This window comes from Microcaecilia unicolor, chromosome 2, assembly GCF_901765095.1.
Source record: "Microcaecilia unicolor chromosome 2, aMicUni1.1, whole genome shotgun sequence".
In the NCBI taxonomy this organism is placed as follows: Eukaryota; Metazoa; Chordata; class Amphibia; order Gymnophiona; family Siphonopidae; genus Microcaecilia; species Microcaecilia unicolor.
In genome coordinates this window covers 466,797,627-466,806,399 of record NC_044032.1, presented here as the reverse complement: position 1 = coordinate 466,806,399, position 8,773 = coordinate 466,797,627, and the positions used below count along the sequence as shown (strand labels likewise).

General features: G+C 44.4%; 1 protein-coding gene across 4 annotated transcripts in view; it reads left to right on the top strand.

Annotated features, from left to right (window-relative positions):
* The first annotated feature begins 2,097 nt into the window (after positions 1 to 2,097).
* The window catches only part of PTPRA (protein tyrosine phosphatase receptor type A), a 373,699-nt gene continuing 367,023 nt past the window's right edge, over positions 2,098 to 8,773 (top strand). For all 4 annotated transcript variants that reach the window (XM_030191011.1, XM_030191010.1, XM_030191012.1 and 1 more), the window contains exon 1: positions 2,098 to 2,325. The gene's annotated coding sequence lies outside the window, so the exon portion shown is untranslated. The remainder of the gene's footprint in view (positions 2,326 to 8,773) is intronic.

Sequence of the window (8,773 nt, the reverse complement as noted above, 5' to 3'; positions counted from 1 at the left end):
TATACTAACACTGAGCCAACTTTTGATTTTCTTATCCGTTTGAAGTCTTCCCTTTGTGTAAACAAACCTCAAAGGTGGAAAGGATAAAGCACCAAGAGAATCCAAAGTGGTGAAAAAGTTTGTTTATCAATTTGATATACTGTCCCTGATGGGCTCATAATCTAAATATATCGTACCTGGGGCAATGGAGGGCTAAGTGACTTGCCCAAGGTCACAAGGAACTGCAGAGGGAATTGAACCTGGTTTCCCAGGATCTTATCCCACTGCTGACTGTTAGGCATCAATGGAAATCGAACCTGGTTCTGTAGATCCGCAACCTACTGCACTAAGCATTAGGCCACAGAGTAGTCAAAGGAAAACTGTGTCCAGTTCATCCGAGGCCATTTTAAAGATGTGACAGTGAATATAATACTTTGCCCTAAAGTTTTTTTCTACTGTAACCCAACACTTAAGACTACCAATCGGGGGGGGGGGGGGGGGGGGGGGGGGTGGGGGGGGGGGGGGGGGGGGGGGGGGGGGACAATCCACCTAATAAAGGTGTATATGTTGAGAAACATGATACAGGATGCTGTTCTGAAACATGTATGTTTTTATACCGTGTTTTGCTGTATGTTCAATCCGGTCCAAACACAGCTACTAGAAATGTTAAGTAGTAGTAGTAGTAGCTACAGAAATTCAGTCACAGATGGACACACTCACCACTAGCCGTGTTTGACTTATCAGCCTTCATCAGGAGTAAACTCAAACAGCTTTATGTCACCTTGTTAGGGGCAGTCCGTGCCCAAAATGCAGAATTTGAACAGAAACTCTAAATTCCGAGCTCAGTATCTATGTTGCTAGAATTAAGTACAACAGTGGCAATTGCTGACTTGTTATTTAAAAACAAACAAACAAACAAACACATTTTCACCATTACTTCTTCCACCAAACATATGACAATCAAAAGAGAACACTGCATTTTCTGTAACAGTGTACTCTAACCAGGGGTAAAGTTCATACCAAGTTGGGCTGAAATGCCTCCAGCACTTGGAATATTTTGTTGATGGAAAACTGTTCAGTAAAGGCTTCCTTAGACTAAGAAATGTCACTTGGATCTGGTAAATTTAACCTGATGCTATCACTACTGATGGCAGCTGCCAATGATTCCTGTATGTGATGTATCACAGTCAATCTCTCATCATCATCACTGTCACAGATTTCTGATTCACTATTTGATGACTCATCTTCCCACTGCTCTGACTTTCTATGTAAAATGAATCCTGATCATGGCTATGAATGTGACTGTTGGGTAGAGTGGATGGGCCATACAGGCCTTTATCTATCATATTTTTTTCATTTTCTCTTGATTTTTTAAATAAAAAAAATCTAATGACCCTGCTGTTACTGCGTGTTTATGCTTAAAAAAACATATTTGGTGGAGGAAAAGTTATATTAATACAAGCACTGATTGAAGCAGAGAGACTTTTTAGGTAGTTTTTAATTCTAGGAAAAGTGGAAAGATGCCGTGCACTTTCATAGCCAGGTGGCCAAGTGCCTACTATGCTCAGATGCTAGTTTGTTTCTCCTCTTTCCAGTTGCTGTTGCTGAGAGAGAGAGACTGACTTTTGGTTGGCAGTTTAATCCCACCAGAAGTGGAAATATTCGCTTCACTTTAACAGCCAGGTGACCAAGCCAAGTGCCTACTGCATAAGGTTACCAGACAGCCCCGATTTTGAAGTAGTGCTCCAATCACCGATTTCATTGGGAACAACGGTGCAAAAAAAAAAAATGTTTTTTCCTGCTGCTGTGCTAGCTCGTTCTGCTCTTACGGCAACCTTTTTGCCACACTTTGTAATCGCAATTCCTCTGTTGTCTGCAGTTCTTACTCTCTTCTACCCAGTGCCTTTATACTACCAAAAAAGGTGCCGGTACTCAAATGCTAGGCCACTCTTCAGGAGTGGGGTGATTGATCACTGAGGGACCCACCCCACAATATCCAGGTCCCCTGCAACCAGTAGTCACAAAAATCTAAGGGTCGCTCCCTCTCACGCTGGTTTTTATTTTCCAACTCGTTCTAGTCAGCGGCGTTCCTCTTAAATGTGTCCCCCCGGCTCTAGCAGGGAACTAACTTTCCTGTGCCGGGTTGCAGTGTAGTGTGTTATGCGGTGGCACCAGTTCTCGCTTCTCGGTAGAAGCTTAACCCTTCCTGCTTGCAACGGGACAGCCAAGAGTCCCGGTTCTGGCTTACTGACAGCACCGAAGGAGAACAGAAAGGCCGCCGAGGTTTGCTTTATCTCCTCTACTATCTGAAATGACGAGCATATCGCACTGTCCAGGTATGCTGAGGTAAGAAAAACCCAAAGCAGTTTTATGACATCAAGTAATGCTCTTCCTAGTGGTCTAAAAAATGTGTATGCCGATGCTTGGCCCTCTGGTTTGGGAAGGAGGGGAGCAGGTCATGATAAACAGAAGGCAAGTTTGTTCACAGATTTAATTTCTTGCACCCTTATTTGCGCACTTAAAGTATGCATACGCGATCTTTAAACATTTCAAACTGATTAAAGCGCTTTACACTTGGTTACTACAGTGGAGATGGAGGCTCTGGATGTATTCTTTCAGCTACTTGATTCATTGAACTCTCAAGTTAAAGCTTTAGATTTCTATCAAACTGTTTAAGATGACTGATGGAGAGTTATATTAATGCTGCTTTCCTTTGTTTTTGCTTACTGGATCTAGTGGTAGCACTGTGTTTTCTGCAGGTCCTATTGACTCCAGCCAGCAGGAATATAGGAAATATTTAGATTTAAGACATGCTGTTGACAGTTAAGAAAATTAAACTGCAGCATCAGTTGACTAGGTTTAAGATATGGTAGTATTGTATTTTGTGCTTTGCATGTGTCATTGAGGTGAGTGATTCTGCTAGAATATAACTTTAGTGTATTTATTAGGATTTATTTTACTGCCTTTTTGAAGGAATTCGCTCAAGGTGGTGTACAATAAGAATAGATCAAACGTGAGCAATAGGCAATTACAGCAGTAAAAATATTAAAATAATAAAAAGTATGGCTAAGTACATAAGCATTGCCATGCTGGGACAGACCAAGGGTCCATCGAGCCCAGCACCCTGTCACCGACAGCGGCCAAAAGAACAAGCAATTTGTCCCGATCATCCTAGCAATACTTTATTATTCCCTCGTCCATTCAATAACATTCTATGGCTTTTTCCTCCAGGAAGCCGTCCAACCCTTTTTTGAAGTCCGCTAAGTTAACCACCTTAACCACCTTTTCCGGCAGCGAATTCCAGAGTTTAACTACGCGTTGAGTGAAGAAAAATTTCTTCCAATTTGTTTTAAATTTACCACACTGCAACTTCATCACATGCCCCCTTGTCCTAGTATTTTTGGAAAGCGTAAACAGACGCTCCACATCGACCCGTTCCATTCCACTCATTATCTTATAGACCTCTATCATATCTCCCCTCAGCCGCCTTTTCTCCAAGCTGAAGAGCCCCGGCCTCTTCAGCCTATCCCATCCCCTGTATCATCTTACAATGTCCACACAATACATAATAGAACATTTTAATTGATAATGAAGAGTAAAGCAAATATGGAACATATAGATAGGTAAGAGAGTAAGAAGAGTTAGAAAGTAAGGTGATTAGTTTAAAGAAAGTTGCAAATGAGGTCAGAGATGGTTTAATATTATCTCAGCTAGGTTAGGTGTAGATAAACATGTGTTGCTGCAGTATGTGCAGCCTGTGTCACTCCTTGTATGTGTGAGTGAGACTACCACTTAGTTACTTCTTCCATTAAGGAAGGAATCTAAAGGAATGTGTAGGAATCTATAGCAGGCCAGCTTATTCTGGTATTCTAGGTTCTGAGGTAATATTTGCATGCTAGATTTTCATAGGTTGGCTTAGTGCAGTTTGAGTCCTGGCAGTGCTGTTATGGTATTTTGTGTTCAGCAACTTATAGAATGTACTTTTTAAGATATAGGAGTCCTTTTACCAAGGCATGCTAGAAAGTGGCCGGCTCTGCAATTAGTGCATGGGTTTGCTGCGCACACTTTCTAGCGTGGTTAAAAAATGGCTGTGATCGGTATTTTTTTTTTTTTAATGTCCATTCGCTGATTTCCCCATTATTGTGTGGCCATCACTTCTGGGAGCCCTTATCGCCACCTATATAGGTCTCCTGTGCTACTCCTATGCAAATCAGGTAGTGTGTGTTAATGTGCCCGTACTATCTAATTTGCAGAAGCATGTTTACTCTGTGCCCCAGACATGCCTCCCGAGGCAAAATTATTTATTTATTTTTAATTTCAAATAATTTTTATTGTTTTTAGAAACAAAAAAATGAACAGTACAGCAGAATATTGATATAGGAATCGCAATGTTACTGGTTATATTCTTAGTTTTCTATACATTGAAGAACTGCGCACTCTAACTCTATGTCTGGACCATGCACTGGAGGTGGGTGGTTCCCAAATGCCTATACCGCTCTTTCCTCTGCTCAGGCATTTGGTACCACAGTGTTCTCTATAAATTTCACTTTCTTGTTATTAAAATTTTTTTTTACTGCAGGATGCCTCAGCGCGTCCCACGGTAGTGCCCTTCTACCGCTCAGTAGGCCTGTGTTATCCTATCACGCCTTAGTAAAAGGGCCCCATAATCTAATTAAAAATTAGATTCCTTTATCATTTTTATGGTGGAAAGTAGCCTGGGGAGGTCCTGCACTGATGTCCTAGATTTGCAAACCAAAAGTAATCTTACTACTGCAGTCGTATTCAAGTATTTTCTCTGACCCCCCCCCCCCTCCCAGTTCCTGCTACTATTGACAGAGAGAGTTTTAGTAGGCAGTTTTTTCTTTTGTATTCTTTTACTCGCATTGGTAATCTCTAAATGGGACTAGTGTAATTCTTTGCTTACAGTACTCCCTAATTACTACATACACAGATTACAAATGGTACAAAACACTTATATCAAACCCATCTATGGTTGCAAGAAGTGTGACCATTTCACTCCCCTTTATTTAGCTGAACACTGGCTTTCTGTAGTCTATGGAATACCATATAATATATATATATATTTTTTTCCTCATCAAATCCAGTTTTCCCTCATTTCTGGTCAACCATACTCTATTCCTCTTCAAGGACCATCCTGCTCAGCATCTCCAGACTATTCCTTCCTTTCATCATGTTCATTTTGATGCTATCAGGACTTCTTGTTTTAGCGTGGTTGCTCCCATTCTCTGAAATAGTCTCTCTGGCTCAAACTTGAAACTTCTCTTAACAAATTTAAATTTCTACTGAAAGCAATATATTTTTCTATTGCTTTTCAGTCTATGGATCCTAAATAATCTTTCACCAAGTGGTCTATTTGACTGGTTTCTTGTCTACAGTGAAAGAGAATTATTGTACTCCCCTATTATGTCCTCCTTTCCCAAGCTTGTATTGTAATGCTTTCCTCTCCCCTTTCCTTTCATGTATGTCTACTGATGCACTAGAAGCTGTTGTATATTGATGTTTAATGTATTCTTTATCTTTTCAAAATATTTTTATTGTTCCATGGATTCAGTTACAGGCATCAAGAACAACATTAATACAGAAAACAAACCATGTCCTGGCAACTCTGCCAACAATCTACTGAATTCCATGTTTTATTCTTTTCCATTTCTTCCCCCCCCCTCCCCCTATCCCTTATCGCTTAGACAGCACATAGACTTAATCAGTTATGCTCTTCTGCATCATGAGCAAGACACATATTCTTCCCCACAAATCACGATATTGACGAGCACCCAGTGAGGTCACAGATTTATATCTCATAGCCACCCAGTGAGCCATCTCAAGCATACTATGTTTCCAAACTGCTAGGGCCAGGGGCTCTCTCTGCACTCACTGTTTCAACACACACTTTTTATGCAAAATCAAGGCTAACAAAACAAATTTACATTGTGAGTCTCTCAACCCCTGCTCCTTAACAGCCTGCCCACAACCCATTAAAGTAATTGAATATTGCCACTCCACTGATCGCTGTAATATCTCTTCTAGGGTTTTTAGTGCCCCAGACCATAGTTCCTGCAGGGTAGGGCATTCCATAAGAGTGCAAAAAGGTGCCCACTGCCCCCCCACACTTGTCACACGTGTCACTATCCCACATTCCCAGGGCTTTCCCCATAACTTTAGTGATATGTACCCTATAAAGGATTCTATACTGTGTGTCTTGTAAAGACGCATTCGGGGTGATCCTCCGCAGACCTCGGAAGACCGCGCTCAATCTCTCCACCGACACCTCTTCTTTCAAGTTATTAGATATACCGCCTATGTATCAGAAAATCTAAACAGTTTACAGAAGAAAAAGAAATGGGATAGAGGAATCGCACAAGATAAAGAATACATATGGAGTGAGGATACTGTATTCTTTATCTTGTGCGATTCCTCTATCCCATTTCTTTTTCTTCTGTAAACTGTTTAGATTTTCTGATACATAGGCGGTATATCTAATAACTTGAAAGATTTGCTGCACTTTACCAGTATGTGGCTAGAAGGGTCTAATGAGTCAGATTCTAGATTTTCTTTCAGGCTCCCTAGCCAGTTCTTCCTACTGTTGATAGAATGAGAGAGAGCCTCTTACCTAGACTGCTTAGTCCTATGAGGACAGGGTCACACACACCAGCAGGCAGATGGCCTATTGCTGCTGCCCTGTACTACAGCCTCTATACGATTTTAAATTTCTATTCTCTCCCCTAGTCCTATAACTTGAAAAAATGAACCACAGGCCTGCTATGCCTAAATATCCTCTGCAAAATTCACATGAAAACTCCCCCATCATGACAAAACCATCCCCAATCCAGTCCCCTTCAAGCAGATGCTTCATATGATGTATGACAACATGTTGACCTGCATTCTAAACCCACTCTGCTACACCTCCCCAATCCCTTATCAGCCACATCATCCAGAGGCTGGGAGTTTAATGTGGGCCTGCCTCCAAGTCCAAAACAGTGCATCTTCCCTAGCTCCACCCCAACCCCACCAGCCATCCTCACAATTACATTATTCCATATCATCAAGCTGATCAATCCATAGACTGGTGGGTTGTGTCCATCTACCAGCAGGTGGAGATAGAGAGCAAACTTTTGCCTCCCTATATGTGGTCATGTGCTGCCGGAAACTCCTCAGTATGTTCTCTATCTCAGCAGGTGGTGGTCACACACAGCAGCAGCTCTGGCTAGGCCTCCAAGCCTAATTTTTAGGTTTTGTTGAGTGCCTGGGGTTGAGGGCTCTTTTGAGCAAGTGCAAACCTGGTGGTGCCAGGTCCCTCCTTTTCTCCCCCCTCCCGCTGGCTCCGTTAAAAAAAAAAAAATTTTGAACGGCCTTAAAGGCGTTTATTTCGACGTTATTTAAGCGTCTATTGCAGCTACTCACTGAGAACCAGGTCGTTACGACTCGGATGCGGACAGCAGGTAATTTTACCTTTTATAGCGGGCGGGGGTTCCCCGATTCTTCTCCTCGTGGCACATGGCGTCGGAGGGCGAGGGCGCAAAGGGTCGCTCCCCGGGTCGCTCGAGCGCTTCTAGAGGGGATGCGGGGGTCTTCAAGCCGGATTCGCCCTTGGTGGGTGACAGTTTCGCGACCGATGCATGTCCCGGTCCTTCCTCCGGCGTGGCGGTTTTTCCCGCCATAACGCCCATCCCCCGCTCCTCGCCTCCGCCATCTTGGCCGGCCACGCGGCTCGGACGGCTTCTTCTTGGGCCGCCCTTGAGGTTGGAGACATTAATGCCATGAACGCCCTTAATTTGGGCGACGGCACAGAAGCGGCTAAAGTTAAGAGCCGTTCTTCCCGCGCGGCTCCTTCGCGGAGTTTCGCGTCGGACGCCATTTTGGATGCGCAGCATGTCTCTCCCCCGCTGTTGCGAGCGCCGGTTGAGAGCGCGCCTAGGGCTGTTGCCCAGGCTGCGGAAGTGCACAGTCTGGGGGGTTTCTCCCCGAGTTTTGTTTTGCTGCTGCATCGGGCCTTCCTCATGCACAACGCTGCCCCCGCTCCCTCCTCTGGTAAGGAGGTTGAGGTTCCCAGAGGTAAACGCCCTCGGGTTGATTCCCAGGCCTTGGAGGAATTTGTCTCCTCCGATGTAGATGAGGCAGCGTGTCTGAGGTCTCCCAACGGTCCTTTGCGGATTCCTTGGAGGAGACGGATCCCCGCTCGGATGGAGCGGATGACCCCTCTGCAGCGCGGCTTTTTCGCCCGGAGGATTTGCCCAACCTGTTGTTACAGGCCATGGACACTTTGAAGATATTTTCTCCGGAGGACGTCTTTCCCTCAGCCCCTGTTGGCTCTGCCATTATGCTGGGGACGAAGCGCCCGCCTAGAACCTTCCACGTGCATGATGCCATGCACACCTTAATTTCGGCTCAATGGGATGTCCCAGAAGCGAGCCTTAAAGTGGCTAGGGCTATGTCCCGCCTCTATCCTTTGGCTGTGAGTGAACGTGAGGCCTATCTGTGGCCTACCGTGGATTCTTTAATCACTGCGGTGACTAAGAAAACGGCATTGCCGGTGGAAGGTGGCACGGCCATAAAGGACGCCCAAGACAGGAGGTTGGAGGCGGCCTTAAGGTCGTCCTTTGAGGGGGCTGCTTTAAGTTTGCAGGCCTCAGTTTGCGGCTCCTATGTGGCCAGGGCGTGCCTGACTATGGTGCAGCGGGCTTTCCTCTCGGATCATTCCTTGAGGGATGATTGGCTAGCCCTGGAATCGGGCTTAGCCTATTTGGCAGACTTGCTGTATGATGTCTTGAGAGCCTCA